This window comes from Haliaeetus albicilla, chromosome 2, assembly GCF_947461875.1.
Source record: "Haliaeetus albicilla chromosome 2, bHalAlb1.1, whole genome shotgun sequence".
Taxonomy (NCBI): Eukaryota; Metazoa; Chordata; class Aves; order Accipitriformes; family Accipitridae; genus Haliaeetus; species Haliaeetus albicilla.
The window spans coordinates 64,333,748-64,351,763 of NC_091484.1; the positions used below are offsets into that span (position 1 = coordinate 64,333,748).

General features: G+C 36.9%; 1 protein-coding gene across 2 annotated transcripts in view; it reads left to right on the top strand.

Moving 5' to 3' along the window:
• ZEB1 (zinc finger E-box binding homeobox 1) overlaps window positions 1-18,016 on the top strand; it is a 126,963-nt gene that overhangs the window by 82,318 nt on the left and 26,629 nt on the right. The gene's annotated exons all lie outside the window — the stretch shown is intronic.

The following is an 18,016-nucleotide window of genomic DNA, read 5'->3' on the forward strand; positions in this document are numbered from 1 at the left end:
AGGTTGACTTAACCCCTTCCTTGATCCTGATTGTTTTAGGAGATCATGATCATTTTAGTTACGCTTGTAACCATGAAGATGCCTCAACTACTTTTAGGAGAAACCAAAGATTAGCAAGGTCTTAAAAATGGGTGTGGGTATCTTGGAAAAATTATCAGAGATTGGAAAACATATTTCTCATTTCAGAAGATTGAAAAGTCAGGTCTGATCACACTTTAATGCTTCATTCTTCTTCAAATTCCATGTTTCCTTGTTCTTTTTCCCTTAGGAAATAAAGGGTTGTAAGCCTAGAGATGTTTGAGATATTAACAGCCAACTATCTATTATTAAGATTCACAAATGGAGTAACTAGGTTAAAATGTTTTATATTTATTAGCATTATTGTTACTGTTGTTACTCCTTTTTGTAGTACGTCAGTGAATTGCGGTTGGACTGATCTGATAGAGCAGATTTTAGTCTTTAAGAATCTTATTTGCTATAGAAATACTATATATAAAATTAAAGGATTACATATGCTAAAATAGCTACAGGTAACACTATGCCTTTGCAATCTTCAGTATCTCTCTGGCTTGTAATTTTAACCAGAAAGCTCTTGAGAAATTTCTAAAAGACCGGCTGTGAAGCAGTGAAAACCAATTCATAAGGCAGTTGAAAGCTTTTCTCCCTTTTTAGAAGTTCTGTCTCTTATGAAGAGACCAGCTACACTAAGCTTGAAAAACTTTTGCCACCAAAACAAAAGATTTTTCTTTTTAAGCCAAACATTCCCATTGTGGTTTGTTAGTGCTCAGCTGTTTTTGTAGTAGACTTTACAAAGTCTCTGTCTTGAAGTGACTGACAGATGTTTCTTACTGTCCTCAATATTCATCTGAAATCAGGCATATCTTTGTTACTCTCTTACTGTCTTTTCCATTCATTTACAAAAGCCTGGCAAAATTAAAGAATGCCTGTAATGCATGTCAGGTCATTTATGTGAATAAATATGGGGCTGGATATTTTCTCCCTTTTTTTTTTTTTTTTTTTTTTGAAACTGGTTTCTTTATTTAAGCTACCCTGTAGTTGATCCTTTGTTAGATTCTTCTTTATCGCTGTTCATTCACCTTACATAGGAATTACAATGTCAAATGGAATAGATAAGCTCTTTTAAATTAAAGTCTCAAAATGTTTAACTTCATCCTTGCATAGACAGTGAGAATTTGGAGGTGTTGGACTAAATTGAATACACTTATTCATCACCATTAACAAGTCTTGGATCATACCTGCTGTAGAATAAATTCCAGTATCATAGTTAAAATCTCACAGTTGTCTTTTATGGACTGATATTTTAAATCATCATCTTCTTTAAATCACTCTTTTTTACAGTATTTATTTGTTGGGAACTTTTTACAAGCTTTACTGTGCTGTGTGTTGATCCTGTACAAACATGACTGCATGCTTTCTTGGAAATTCAGTGTATCATGTAGCTGCATACTATAAAAAGTAATTATGAATATTTAAGAAAGGTTTTAGCATTAGCTTATTAGCTACTATTCATTCAGCTCATATTACAGTAATGTTACACTAACTGAAGAATGTCAAAACCCTGTTATTTCTCACTTCTACTATGTTGTGGCAACACTTCATTTGCCCCTCCAAATAATAGAGATTATCTTCAGTCTCTCTTTTATATTAAAAAAAAAAAAAAGGGCAGCAACAAACTAATGAAAGATTAGAAATATTTTTGCCAGTGGGATTTTTTTTGAGACTAAAATCTGTAATAGTTTAAGGAATAATTCACTTTGGAGTTTATAAAGAAACAAATGTGAGGCTGAATGAAGTAAAGCAGCTGAGGGAGCTTCTCCAGAGGCGCAGCAGAAGCCGATGGACAGAACGGCTTTTTCTGAAACACAGTCATGTTACAGAACTGATGACTGTAGTTTTGTTCAGTAAGGAAAGCTATTTGTCTTCTGATTGGAAAAATGCTTTCTTGGGTGTTGCTTCTTTAAACTAGACAAATTCTTTAGATTAGGTAAATTTAGATGAAAATGTTGGAAATCCTTGCCCTTGTGCCAATTATAGCCCCTTCTTCCTATACTGGATTTGTTTGTGAATTCCATGCCTCTCTTGAGGGAGGCAGATTTTTTTCTAAATCATTGATTAATATACAAATTTTCAGTAGTTGACAGGAGTTGCAGTTGCTGGTAGGATTCAGAAATACGAGAGTGAACGGAAATCAGTGTAATATAAGGCTTAAAGGCAAGGGTTGCCATTCAGAAAGTGACTTAATGCTCGGGAAGGGGAGCAGGGAAGAGGGGGAGTCCTACTGGGTGCGTGCCACCAGCCTTCAGGACTGCAGAGCCGGCGGGCGACAGCCTTCGGGGCGAGCTCCGTTTGCCTGCGGTTCGCTCACATAGTGCTTAGGCTCAAAGAATGGAACTTGTCAGATTTCAAGCTCGTATTCATTGACAGATCACCAACATCATGTCAAAATGTGGTTTATGCTATCTATAGATGCATACAGTTGTTAGGAGAGGGGAAGGGGTACACTTGATTTGGCCGCAAGAAGCGGTGATGAGGAGTCCAGGCAGGTGCTCAAGCATTAGCAGTATTAAAGCAGAACTGCATGCTCTCCTGTGGCACGCTTTTTTCAGTATCTACATATTGAATTAGACAAGTGGTTCAAAAAAATGCTTTACTAGGAATCTTGTATACACTCAATATTTTCCGTAGTCAAGTAGCTTTTAAGATTGTAAGATGTTTGTTTCCTTGATAATAGCATTTTCTGCTACATAAGTTCAGACAGAGATAATACCATGTCATCATGTTGCTTCTGCTCTGAAGTTCCTAGCTTTGCAAGATATTTTCTTATTCATTAAGACTGTTTTGGAGAGATAGATAGACTTATCATTCTTCAAGGCCAACAGTGCTGGTTTCTCAGGATGTTATTCCACTTCTTAAGGAAAACAGTCTGAAATAGTTTGCTAGTGCATCTATTAGTTTGCTATTTTGTCTAAATAGTTCTATTGAGAAGTGAATGAGATATTTTGTAATTTAGACCAGTGCCTAAATTTAGTATTTCTTTGTGTTAGAGTGCATTTGTGAGCCTGTATTCCAACAAGAGGGTCTTGTATATTCTTTTCTTCATTTGTGCAGCACTTTCTCAATGCTGATTTGAATCTTCATCTCTCTCTCACGGGGAGCAGCTGTAGTGTCACAGAGTCAGCATGGCTGTGCAGTCCTGGAAGCTTGTGGCATTCTCTTCTCATACCTTCTTTGTGAACCTGACTTCTTTCGAAGCATGTGCTAACTATGTCTGTGAAATATTGTAATGGCTGGATGAGGATTATGCTTTGACGTGGGGACTGAAGAGCTGGTTTGTCCCGTTCTCGGTCCAAAAATCTGGGTATACTTGCCTTCGCGGGAGGATTCAGTAGCTAGTTGTGAACAATTTGTGTGCAGAAATGGAACAGTGCAAATACAGATTACAGTTTTAAAGAAGTTAACAGCCCTGCCTTTGGAAGCATCTATCATAAATTACTTGGTCCTCAAAGAAAAATAAGTTCTTTCTGAAGTGTGCTGTGGACTACATTCACAGCCTTTTGAAGCGAAGACGTTAGTATGGCAAAATGTGTTTATTTCCTTAATATAATGTCAGAAATATCAATTAGGTTTCATTCTGAGTTGTATAAATATACAAAGTTTTATTTAAACGTGTAAAAATTCACTAATGTATAATTTCCCATTGTTGTTTAGCAACGTATATTATCCTTATGGAATGCACCTTTTGAAAATTAAACTTTTCCTTAAGTTTTGTACTTCCATTTAAATAGGATAAGACCTTTCATAATCTCATGTATCCACCTGTTTAAATAGAACACCAGGGAATGTCTACCCTTGAAATCCACTAAAACACTCTGTAAATCCACTGCATATTTTTTGACTGTATCTCTATTCATGCTCCTCCACTGCAGTAGGTTTCTGGGAATGATAGCTGTTCATTATCTCGCAAAATGAACAAGCCACACTTAGAATTTAGGTGGTGCTTTATTTCCCACTTTACACAAATAAATTATATAAATGGTCAGTGATTTAATATTTTAAAAGAATTGAAAATCAGTAATGTGAAAAATCTGTAATGTAAAAATGAGTACTGTAAAAATATAGTAGATAATTAAAAATTGGAGAGACTTGGAACTTGTCATACCACTCCCAGACAGTAATCTTCTGCTGCCAATGTTTTGGGTGGATTAGCTGTGAATATAAATGCAAAAAATTATACGCATGTCATATATGAATATGCATAATAAACTCACGTTATTCAAGATGCAAAACTGCATGAAGCAAACCAGATCGTCCAAATTACATACTAAAACTGTGTTCATCTACATTTTGGTATTTTAACATCTCTTTGTACTCTATATTTTCAGGAAAAGTAAATTAGGAATGTTTGATATAACAATCTCTTGTGATAATAACATGTAACCTTTATAAATTATTTACCCTGAATCCAAAAGTTGGGACCCATATTTTGAAACCTGAAACCTTGAACACCATTAAAAATGCTCTGTTGTTATTTTATGAAATCAGAGTGAAGCCAAAATGTAGCTTGTCAACTTAAAAGACAAATTTAAAAAAAAAAAAAAAAAAAAAAAAGCCATTCTCCTGTGTCATAAGCAGGGGACAGCCAGAGGACTTACTTGAATACTGCAGTGTTTAAACCTATAGTCAGACTAAATAGCTGACCATTATGCATTTGACAAACTAGCTCTGTTTCAAGAGATATATTTAAGAAATTACTTAGAGGTTAAGAAAAAATGTTGTGAAACATGAAATGAAAATAAAATTATACTTTCTAAATAAATTTATTTTGATAATTTATTAATTTAGATTACATTTATGCAACATCTGTTTGAAACTGCATAATTTATTGTTCTGTTAATTTAGGAATGAGTAAAGAAAAATGCCAGGGCTTCATAAGGCATGTGATTATGGTGATATCTCTACCATGTATATAATCTTCTTAATGCTGAAGACTTCTCTAATGGCACCTTATGATAGTCATAAAACTTTGGGGGCAAGAAAGAATTGCTGTAATTGGCTATTCTTGTATATAAAATGCGGCACTTGGAGTATCATTCCTCTGCCTTGTATCTAAGAGGATCTCAGAACTTCATAAGCCAAACTGGTACTCCTGTATTACAGTCTTCTTATTATCTGTGAAATAAATATTTACTGTATAGAAACCTAGGTAATGATGTTATATAAAATCACCAGTATTACAAAATATATAATATACATTTCTGTAAACATGTCAACTGTGTCTTCCTGAAGTATTAAGTTATCCTAATGATACCTGAAGTAATGGCACAAGATTCAGGCACGAGTGGATGCTCTGTATTCTGATACCCATGCAAGAGTGCCACAGAGGTGGAATCATTTCACACAGTGATTGAGTTAGCATCAAGGAATCATCTTAGTTACAATTGATAATTTGTATTAACCTGAGTTTTTATGTATAATGCTAAAACAATGGCTGTCAAGTTTTTGAGTATGAATTAAGGTAATTGTCAAACTGTAGTTCTAATTAAGTCTTTAATGAGCATAAATCTGAAGCAACTGTATTACAGTTATATTCAATTTATGCTACAGTTATGAACAGAAATAGGATGTGCTTTTTTTAGCAAGTTGGTCAGTATGAGGGAACTTGTATGTAATTTTGAGGCATGCTATTATGGTGTGTGTCTGTGTTTTATGCCTATTTATCTCTTACAATGAGTGTCTCCATCTTGCTGCAATCAAATAAATTCCTGTAACTGACTACATTCTCCCAAATGATTGGTGCCCATTGGTACCTAGTAGCAATACCCATTGGTACCTAGTAGCAGTTAATGAGACAATTTTCTATGGCTTATCTTAAACTTGGTGACATTTATCTGTGTACAAGGGTTAATTTTTACTGTAGTAATAATCAATTTATTTTTAAAAATCTGTCTCAGAGAAAGTAATTAATGATATTGCCTTTTAAATACTTCTCTTAGCTAACTTTTTTGTATGTGAGAAGTTTTATGAAGGAAAAAAATGTCAAGCATCTGGAGTAGAAACTGTGTAGAAACAATGTGGCTGTCTTATAAATAGAGCATTTTGAACATACAACAGAGTGGTACAGTCACCAGTGGACAGAGAATTTTTGAAGAGTAAAACAGACTATGTAACCCATGGAAATACTTCTTCCTCTCAGCCTCTCCTCAGTTCAGTTTACTGTTTCCAGTTGTTCAGTAATTGGAGGTACTAAAAGATGAAGGCTTCTCACATATTTATGCATCTCATGCTTAATTTTAATGATCACCACGCTCAGTTGTCTCGGAGGCAGTAAGCCACTGCAGCCGTCAGACTGTACTTGGCTGCGAGGAACACCAGTCGGATGTGTAGATTGGTTTTTCCAGTCTTCTGAATAAAATGGTAGACTATAAAACTAATACTGGTGACAGAAATGCAAACTTACCTGGGATGAAATAGGACATGAGGGAAAGGTTTCTACTTTTCGCCTCTCTAATTTGGAGCAGAGAATGACTAAATCATTGCTGCCTACCCAGAATTGGTCCCCGCAGTATATTCTCTGAAAATTCTGGGTTTTTAAAAAATCATAAACATCAGGATTTTATCTATTTGATATTTACGTCAGTATAATTTTATGGGATAATTATGTGTGTTCTTTAGAGAAAAATGGGCAGAAAGCAGGAGATTTAGTCAAAAGTTCCTGCCTGTGCGTTATATGGCTATCCCCACCTTCTGTTTGATATTTATTTTGTCCACATGCATTCACAAATATAAATACTTGTAAAAATTTCCTTGTTGCATAGGAGAGGTTTTGTCACCTATAATGAGTGAACACTTCTCTGCATTTTATGAGGCTACCTGAGGGACTGCATATAAAATAGGGGAGCTGCGAGTGAGAAAAATGAACCAAAGTATGGCTTCTCCCCTGCTGAATGTTTAAAGCTGCAATGAAATTATTGATTTTTTTTTTTTTTCACTAGATTTAAAAAAAAAAAATGCTGGGAGGGGATATAGTTCTTTCTGTTCATTATTCTAAGTTTTTGTAAATACTTCCTTAAAGTATTAAACTTACTTTAAGATTTTGTAAAACTTCCTAACAGCAGCAGTTGACATGGAATTACACACACAGAGTTAAGGTCTCATTTGTAGACAGCTCTGCAACCTTGGCTTGTACAGTGGTGATAACAGGCAAAGGGTACAGTTAATTTTCTCATATACCTTCAGCTGTCTTGTTTCTGAAAGTTAATTTTTTTTCTTATGGGACCATTTTTAGTTTTTCCAAAGCTATAAGCACCTTGTAATAATACCATTTTTTAAAGTATGCTGCCACTGAGAATTTTCTTATTTGCATGTACAATTTACATCAATCCAGAGACTGGAAGGAGAGAATATTTGGACAATAGTTAGCTTTTTCGTTAGAAAAAGGACCATCATTTGCAAATCCAATAGAGAAATTGCCATTGCAAGTCCCTCTGTCTCACTGAAAGACTGAAAGCCTTCATATTGCAAAGCTATGAAGCTTCCATTTTTAGTACAGAAGAGCAGCAGAGTAATGAAATTCTCAAAGCAACGTGCTGAAAATTACATTTCTTAAGTTACTTTTCTGAAGTAGCCTTAATAAGAGAAATATTTCAAAATCAGATTATTTTTATATGATGATATAGGTATACATCTATAGATACACATTTCCAAATCTAATTTCAGGCTATCAAACCTGAAAATATATATGTAAGTATGTATATGTATAAATACATAAACATATGTTTTTCCTGTATTTTAGAATTATTATTGGACAAAAACTAAATAATTGAAATACTTGTCTGTGTACTCTCTACTTCTCATCTCTGGACTCATGTCAATTCTACATTCAAATAAATTCTCATATGAGCGCTGGAGTTGATTTTAAAGTTGTTTCCCGCCCTTAATAAGTTCTATAAACTTTTAACATGTAGCATTACAGTATCTGGAAAGCCATTCAAATTGGCATGCATTTGGTGTCTAGCGTTTCTAGGGAAGGCTTATATAGTATCCTAGTGTACAACTGCTGTGATTGTATTTCTCAGGTGATAGACAGTTAAAACTAGAAGGTGTGTGGGCTACCTTAAGAGCTCCCAGTTGGTGACCCAACAGTCCCCTGTACTACGGCCCCTTGTAGAGAGGTCTGCCTGCATAGTTTTGGTGATCCTTTCTAATGAGTGGGAAACCAGTGTCCCTAGTTGAGCTTGTCAGCTGCAGTCTCAGGAGTTACCTAAACACATATGGTTGCTGTGGTCAGGTCATCTTACTAGATGATATTTGGTAATGTTCAGAGTTGATGCCAATCAGCAGCGCAGATGGGAACAACCATGCCTATGATCTTAAGATATTTCAAGCGTGTGGAAGAAAAGGTTTTCATTCGAGAAGCAACCCAAAGGGAGGAGGTGGTAGTGGTCTCTCTCTTACTGGACTGTACGTACTGCGTATGACAACTTGTTACCAGTCCTAGAGCTCCATTGCCATTCACTCGTCTTCAACCCCGCACTGCAGTGCTGAGAGATTTGCGTACTCACTGGCATCCATGTCTTCTGCGCCATCGTTCTTCTGTCTCCCAAAGGTCCTTTTCAAGCTTTGCTGTGTTGCTATTGCAGCTCCTCTGTCAGGATGTTTGTTAGCAGTATAGATCCAGACTCTTTTTGAGGAGTATGGGATTCAATCCATAGAACTTGTCGCACAACCTCATCCACTTTCATCTCTAACAGCCAGTGGTTACAGGTTCTGGCCGGCATCTGTCACCACAAGCTCTTGGCTGTCTGGAAAGACCACGTACAGCTTTCCTTTCAATTGCTGGTATGTCCTGCACTCAGAGTCTGTCAAGAATTTGATTGATCCCTTCAGAAAGTAAATTGTGATAGGGGGTATATGACCTGGTTGCTTGTAGGAGGGAGGAACAGGGTAGATGGCCCAAGAGGTCCCTCCCCTCTACAGGTTTAGGTTTTGATGCCAGTCACATTTAGTCATTTTTATAATGGAATGAGCAACAGAAAGTTTTACTCTTCAGACTCTGCAGGCAAGGAGTGTGTGTGTGTCCCTTCCAGAGGTGTTTGGCTGCAGGTGCACATCCTTCAGTGTCTTAATTCAGATCAGGGCTGTGTTTTTTGAATTCAATTTCCTGGTTGTCCTCACTCACTGTGCTTTGACTTGGGAGCATGCCTTTTCTTTATACAAAGTGAGAGATAGGCTCTGGGAGCACTCTTAAGTGTGTTGCCGCCACTAACAAAAAATTTACTCCAGAAGACGAGACTAGAGCTAGTTTTATGGAGAGACCGCTCTGAAACACGGAGCATGAGCATTAGGTCCTCAGTGTCAGCAGTTTCACCATATATTTCTGTTTCCCTTCCACCAGCCAGCCTGCTAGTGTGGGTATCAGCTCGCTGTCCTTGTGACTCTTACAAATCCTTTACAATCAGTGGGACTTGTTTTTGGATTCCTCTCCCGACTTGGTGTTGAGCTCAGCATCCCAGAAGTGATACAGAAGTAAAATCTAATGTCTGTCTTAGGTATGTAGTTTGAATAGTTTGGGACAGATGGAGGGAATATGTGTATTCTTCAGCCCAGAACTCATCTTAGTCATAGGCAAAGCAGGTAGTTGGCTAAAACAGCTGCCTGCCAGGAGCAGCCAAAGCAGTAGATTGCCCAGCTGCTCTCTCTGCTGTCTGCCTTTATTCACCTTTGTGGCAGAAACTCCACCGTGTCTGCCCACTGGGAAACCTGGAGCTCCTTCTGCTTCTGGGTTGAAAACTGTCCCGTTCCAATATAATTGTGCATATGGGACTAAGTTAACCTGAAATCAAACTAATGATCAGATGAACAAAGGCAAGCAACAAAAAATTTAATCACTGAAGCTGGAATATTTGTCAGATTTGCTCCAAGTATCTCTTATGTCATCTCAGAGTTTAGTGCCAGAGCTGTAGCCATTACCCTCATGCTGGGGAACTGGTCCTGACTTAGATCATCAGGCTTTGCTCCAGGCTTCACTATATCAATAGAAAAATTCAACATCGAGGGTCAGTTTGGTTTTAATGTCAAATACTGATTGATTTTAAAACCATGATTTAAAATTGACAAGCAGAAAATTTGTATTTACACCACTGATGTTAACGTGTGTTGTATAAGCCAAGCCAAACATTCAGTCTCACTTTTGGTACAGCATTTAGAGCACATTTTAGTAACAGTCCACCTGCAAAGCATTGATTTTAAACTCAGAGTTTCTTTGAGTTGACCAGAAGACCAAATAACCCAGTACGTATGTATTGAGATGAATCTTAATATGCACTAAGGTATATAAATCTTGAATTTTATGGCTTTTATTGTGTCAGAATGTCCAATCAAAATGTGTGTCAAGCTGCATTTGACTGGACGTTAGTATTCAGTTAAGAGGTGTTAAAAACATTTTGAAAGAGATTTTTATTAGTTAAACAAAATTATCAGAAATGTGTTTGGTACATGTAAATATTTAGACTTACATTTTTACAACTATTCATATATTTATATACATACACATGGGAGATGTAAGTTTGATCCCTTCAGGCAGAGGAAGGACTGAATCCAGTTCCCTTTTTCCTGTGTGGGCATGCTCATGTGTGTATTTGTCTGTGTCTAAATAAACAATGAGTCAACCTTTTATATATGAGAGATAGTTCTATTCTCCACAGTTATAGCACATACACTGTTCTTAAAAGCAGAATAATTTTTCTGAAAATTACAACTATATTTTTAAATTAAATTTAAAATGGATTATTTCAGAAACTAATCTCTAGCAGGTGTTTTTTTTTCCCTTGAATGATTTAATTAAGAGTATAATACTGTATCCTCACACTTTCCGCATAACAAGATCTGATTGTAGTGTATTTTTACCTAGTTCAACAAGCTGCCTAATGTAATGTGTTCTGCTACCTCCACTCCCCTCCGTAGTGCTGCTGGCTGTCCCAATACTACGGGAAATCACCCTGCTGCCTGATGGAGGCTATGACAAGATTGGGAAGCAGCAAATATTTTCACAGAGGGTTGCTTGTACTTGTTTGGGAAATAATGACGGTGTTTCTAAATAGCCAAGCAGTAGTAAGGCAGGTAAAATTCTAGGTAGATAAAAGTGAAGCAATGTATGTGGAGGGAGGAGCAGAGTCCTGTGATGGGTTGTGAGCTCATTGTTACCGTTTGGGAACAGCACTTCTGGGGTTACAGAAAATAAACCTGTAGTAATGTCAGTTTAAATACTTGTAGCAGTCAAGAAAAGTCCTAGAATATGACCTGCATTATTAGAAAAGGGATAGAGAAGAAAACAGCACGTTATGCTGCTATTCTAATCCATGATGCATGTGCATCCTGAATGTTGGGTGCAGTTCTAGTTTATCATTTCTCCCCCTTGTAAACACAGTGATGCAGCAGAACAGAAGGTCCAGAGAGGTGCAGCAAAAATGATCAGTGGAACATCTTCTGTATGAGTAACAAGTGGACAAGGACCCTTCAGGTTGGAAGGGAGGGCTGTGAAATGAAGTATATAAAATCATGAAGAGCGTAGAGGACACAAGTGGGGAGGATTTAGGGGACACCCACTGAATCTAGTGCAGAGCAGGTTCAAAATCAACAGAAGAAACTTATTCTTCCCACAACACAGAGCTGTGAAACTGCTTGCCTCAGAATAATGTAGATGTCAAAATTTTCACTAATTTAAAAAGTAACCAGACAAATTCACAGAAGATTAGGCTATTAGATATGAAGACAACACACCTCATTTAGGAATTCCGGGAGCCAAAAAACTACTGGAAACAGGCAGAGAATTTTTGGACAAGCAAGAATATATGCCTTCTTTTTTCTTAAGCTCTTCTCCATGTTTCTACTTCAGATGGTAACGTAGTTCTGTTTATATTATTGCATGGAAGGTACTTATTAATTTTAAGTGTATGTATTAAAATGAGAGGAAATATATGAAAAGAACATAAAGGTCTAACTTTACTAAAGATACTGGGCAGCTTATCAGTGGAGAGGTGGAAATATGGCAATTCATTCACAAGTAGTAATAAAATTAATAGTATACCCTAAAATCTAAATTATAAAATACTGAAAGCTAAATTACCAGGTTTCTGACTTTGCAATATATTTTACTTAAAATATTTTTAAGACTAGAGCAAAATAATATATGGGTGCAGATTTTCAGTTGAGCTAACAGAGAGTAAATGGTTTCCAAGAGATGATTGTAGGCTGTCAGAGCAGAAATCCATGAACCAAAAATGCACTTCACAGAGCACAGGAGTTGTTCCAGTTTGTAGAATCAAAGATTTCTTTTCTAACAGTATTCATGAATAAGCTTTCTTTATTTTTTTATTAGAACTTGGAAGAGCTTTTAGAAGTAGGATTTCTAAAAGATCAGAATCCCTCACACCTGTTCTAGATCTCTAGCCTTTTCAGTGTTTTGATACTGAGCCCACGCAACTCAAATGTGTTGGTTACATGTGTCCAACATCTTAAAAAATTCAAGGGTGTTTGTGTTAACTCACAAATTCCTAAAAGTTGGTTGGTTTGGGGGTTTTTTTTGAATGGAAGTAGGCAGGATCTTGGATTAAGTATGGAGAGGTATAAAAGAGACAGGTAGTAAGAATGTTGGACCAGACTCTGCATAAAAGATAGTGACTACTGGCAAGCTGAAGAAAAGGCTGTAAGAGATCAGGTTCAAAGCATCCTTCCCTCTCTATCCTTCTAGATAATGATAGTACATATTAGAGATTACAGATCAGTTCTTTTGAAGCCTGTCATCTTTCTAGTGCAGTTTTGTGCTGTTGCCACCTGATCTTAAATTATTCTGATACATATTCCACCACATACTTTTTCTCTTGTTGAGATGGGTAAATTCCTATCAGAGTTTGAGTGATATGAACTTGATTGGGTCATTCTTTGTGTTGGGAATGCTGTCTTTCATGTCATCTAATGATTCTGAAGGCAGATCTGGATGGGGGAGCGGTGAGCAGGTACCTGCTGCCAGCTTTTTGAGAAGCTGTCCTTCTATTGCCACCCAGGTCACTTGCCTTTTTGGGGACTGTCCTATTACAGTATATGCTATGGAAACAGTGAGTCCTATAGTCTTTCAGCACCACAATATTAGCGTTCACCTTAAACTTCTCAGGTCCATTGGTTTTAAATCAGAGAACTAAAGATTCTTTTCCTTTTAAATACCATGTTTGAGTTTGACTAGACATTTGTGTAGTGGTTTCCTAGCTGTATTCAAGCAGCAAAATAATGTATTTCTCTGTTTTAGCTCTTTATTCACTAATTCCATTTGAACATACTTCCTTTTTAATTAGAATTGTGCAACATCATACATCATCTCTGCGTTTAGGACTGTAAAAATCCAGAAAGCAAAGCTCATTTTCTGCAATTCATTTTGCAGTCATTTACCCTTAGAGCAATGAAAGCTTCAACTACAGATACTCATTTATTCTTTAAGAATCAGGATACTGTAGCAAGAAAGTGATCAACAGGAAAAGAAGTAATTATGGTTCATAAGATGTATTTTTCCTGTATTGTTTTTTAATGACTCTTTCATCTATATTTTAGAAGATATATAGTAATGATTTAAAAAATTACTTTTATTGAATAAATATTTAGTCTTCAGTGTCATTTGTAATACATACATTGAAAATGGGACTTTCTATTCATCCGTGAAAGTAAAGCTGAAATGAATAATGAAACCGTATAATGTAATAATTTACATTTTTATGCTAAGGTTACATAGTATACGGTGGACAAAACAGGCCAGTATGTCTGTTACGCATCATATGTGCTTGCCTGGTGACCTGTTTTCAGAGGCTTACAGCCATGGTTCATGATCTGAGTCAGACTTACCTTTTACAGTTGAAGATCAGATTCCCTTTACTGGTCTGCTGCTTCTCCTCTGCTGCTGCTGGCCGTCCCTGGAGCGGTGGTGGCTGAGGGCGACGTAACCTCTCTACCTGTCCTTGCTTTTCACAGAGCAGTGTCTCATCACGGAGACATGCTGTTTGTGCCAGTTTTCTGGGATCCAGGCTCAATTACTTTGTTTAGGTAGTTGCTACTTTCAAATGACATTAACTATATGTTACTGAAGTTTGAACTATTTGTAGTTATTTCATTGGAAAGCTGTAACTGTTCTTCTAAGCGAGGTTTTCCATGTGTTTTTTATTTTCTGCATGGAATACTTGGCCAACTTAGAAGCCCCTGGAAGTCATCGTTTATGTGTATTCAATTGAATTTCTTTCAGAGGCTGTAAGCAGTGGTCTCTACACACTGTTTTTGTATTGAGTATATTTCAACCTCTATCCAAAAAGGTTTAATTAAATTTATTCGTCCCAACTTCAGCAGTTACTGTGGTGCCAGGCATCAAGCAAGGCTCGTGAGCTTGTTGTCCTCTTCTTTCAGTGGTGACTATTTGGAGGAAACATCAAGGACGAAAGGAGAAAATACCCCAAATGATGTGCAGATAGCAAAGGTCTAAATTTGGCTCTAGGATTGAACTGGAGAAGAGGGAGGGGGAGGATGGTTACCCCTGCAGTTGGATGCCGGGTGCCATAGTTCCAGGGTTTCTTTAATGTCTTCAAAGAGCTGTGAAGCGTGTAGCCAAAACGTGACTGAAACAAATGAAGATAGCAGCCTGCTACTACCACCTTAGTCTCGTAGGGCACCAGCAGCAGATCTGCATTGCTAAAGCTAGGCTTTGCAGCCATGCAGGCATCAGTATGGTACCATGTAATGGGATTTTAATTTTAATTAGCTAAAAAATACAGTAAATTACAGGGTTTGATTGGTTTTTAACCATCATTTCTATTAAAGAATATTAATATATTCTTTGAAATCAAACACTCAACTTTGAAAGTCGAGCATTCAAAAAAAGTTGGAAGATGTCAGAATGAAGATTGTTCAAATTGTTTTAATTTGTCCCTTGCATGTATGCATAATGATAAGATCTTTAATTATGTGATCACATAATTTTTTCACAGGAGGAACGGTGCCCAGAGAATGTAACAGGGGTGTTTATTAAAGGAAGCTCTTGCCTCCAGAACCCTCGTCTTAATCGCTGGAAAGCATAGTAATTTAAGTAGAGGGGTGCAGGAATCAAAAGCATGCTCTCTGAGGCGTTTGAAAGCTTCAGTGAAAGACTGGCGTTTATTCTCGCTCTTTCAAGGAGTTTTTATGTGATTCTGGAAGGTCACTTATTTTGGAGGTGATCTCTCTGTTTCTAGTTGCTGTGGCACGCAGGCCGAGGTACCTGGGCTCTGAGCACAGCTGCATTTGGAATGAACACAAGTGTGCTGTGAATATATAAAATGCTGTATAAATGCAAAGTCCTCTGAAAAGTAAGGCCTGAAATGCCTTACACTGATGTGGTAATGCCAGGATCGCCAAAAGAACCCTCTAGTTTTAAGTAGCCAGTTTTTTTCTCTGTAAAATGGAGATACCATCACCTTACTACAGTTCAGTTAATTGTATGTTTTGAAGCATTCCTGCTGAATGCCATGTAGGGAAATTATGTATAATATATAGTTTTAATATATATAAATATATAATAAAAAATCTCTAATATAATATACATAATATATAATAAGGAATCCCATTTTGGCTAACATCCTATAAGTGAGGCTTTGGGAACACTGCTGGCTGATGGGGATAAAAAGAATGAGCAATCGCTCTGCAGTCTGAAAAAATGAGGCAGGATCCTACAAATACTCAGTTCGCTCCATAAAATTGAGCGTTCCCTGCGTATTTGCCATCACTGCACTAGATGAGGCAAGGATCCTATAGAGGGAAAACAGCATGTAATCATTTAGATATATGGATGTTTCCATCATTTTAAGTGCTTGACTTTCTGCTGCATTTAGTGTGCGGGTTGCCTGGCCATCCCAAATGTGCCAAGCCCTTTTAGACGCAGGTTTGGCAGTTTAGTTCCCCCAAAGCTCTTCATAAGAGGAAAACAGGAATGTTAGAGCCAGATTTCTCGCTGATTTTATTGTGTTTCCTTGCTGACAGCTGATCATTGGTGCAAGGAACCAAAATCCCAAAGACCATTTGTTCCTCGCTTTTTATGGAGAAGGAGGAGTTCTTAATTTTTGCAGAGTTAGCACATGAGTGAGTGTAGTAAGAATGTATGAAAATATTTCAAGGTAAATAGAGCCCTAATGAATAGATTATATTTAAAATAAAAAAATATATGAGGAGGAAAAGAAGAGATGGTTTTTCTCCACACGTGTAATTCTTCAGGACAAACTTTCTGACTGTATTTTTGTTTTCCATGAAAACAACTCTAAATCTACTATGAGGGATTCCACTTAATTTCCCAAGCTAAACAGGAAATGTATTTTTCAAAAAATCAAGTATTTATTATCTACATTACTGAAATCTGAATTTATGCCTATAATTTTTGATCCTGGCTCTTACTGGTCTCCTTTGCATGTGGCAAAGGTAAATACGTTGGTGTTTTGTATTAATAATCCTCCACATCTAAGCATCACAGTAAAACCCAGTTAAGACAACAAGCTAAAATAATTTTTCCACTTCCTCCTGTTTTATGTCTGTTCTTAGACTTTCTTAAAGTTGCATTTACCATTTCTCAGGCAAATAAATTCATAAATCTCTTCTGCTTTGGTGAGGGAATACATGTATGTCTTGTCTTTCACACAACATTGCAGCATCCCTTACAGTACCTACTTCGCGTTGCAAAATCAGTTACAGAATATAAAGTGAAGATCAATTTATCAATTGAAATGGACCACATACTAGTCTTTAGGCAATTTTCCTAAATTTGTTGTCGTAGAAGAGGTTGATACCATAAATAGCGGGGCGTTACTACATTTTTCAAATAACACTATATGTATAAAATACGGAAACATGGAATGATTGTTTTAAATTCAAAAGGCTCTTTTGTCATGCTTACACATGTTCTAGAAGTCTAGAGACATTTTTCTTCTGAATTGGAAGGAAATGAAACAGTAGCCTGTCAGTTCATAATGTTACTCACTTTCCCTGCTTAAATGCATTTTTAAAATGACTAGAATATCTACTTTAAAAAAAAATAGCTAACTTCAGAAGAGAATGAGTCTAGTTTGCTATTTATCTACCTTAATAGGCAGGAGTTCATGTGAAAGAATCAGTCTGGCTTCTCGTGTGCTAACAGTGACAGGATGCAGGTATCATAAAGTAGCATGATTATGTGCCTCCCAGGTATAATTCTGATAACCACTGAAGGAGTACTGCAGCCAAGATGAGTCTTGTTAGTTTATTTATCCATAAATTTATTCTCTTTCTTAAACTGTATTTTGAAGCATTTCAGTAAGAAGTTCAGACTTGGCAGTGAAGAAGAAATACACATATAGATATAAATGTTTAATAGTTTAACTTCAGTGTGAGTAACAAGACATTTCAACAGATTGTGAAAGTCATTTTTTTCTTAATACATAATCCTTACAGTTTAAATTGAAATGGCTGTAACTGATCTTTTGTGCTTACAAATGAAGACTATTTTAATAATCTGCTCCCATATGACAGAAACATATATATCGTCATGTAATCCTTTGTCCACAAGACTCTCGCAATATGTTCTCCAGGCTGAAAAAATAGAGTTATTACCTTTTCGTGGTAGCTGGGGAAAATGTTATGTGAGAGTTCCATTCAAAGTCATGTCTGAGATTTTTCCTTTCACGTTCACCTGCTGAGTCTTTAGCGTGATCTTTGGGTGTAACTGTAAGAGCATTTTAGCTTGGATCGGGAGCACTTTAGCCCTTCCGAATCAAATCTCCTTATTGTTTCCATTTATTGCTATGTGTTGCTCCTTGATTCTCATCCCCAGAGCATGGGGGTGGCATCAGTTACAGGAGGAGCCAGTGAGAAGACGGACTGGCTGTGCAGAGCTGGCGCGCATACCTGCGGACAAGGGCTGGCTCGGTGGGACTGGACAGGAGCGGTGAGCTGCCCTCTGCGCAGC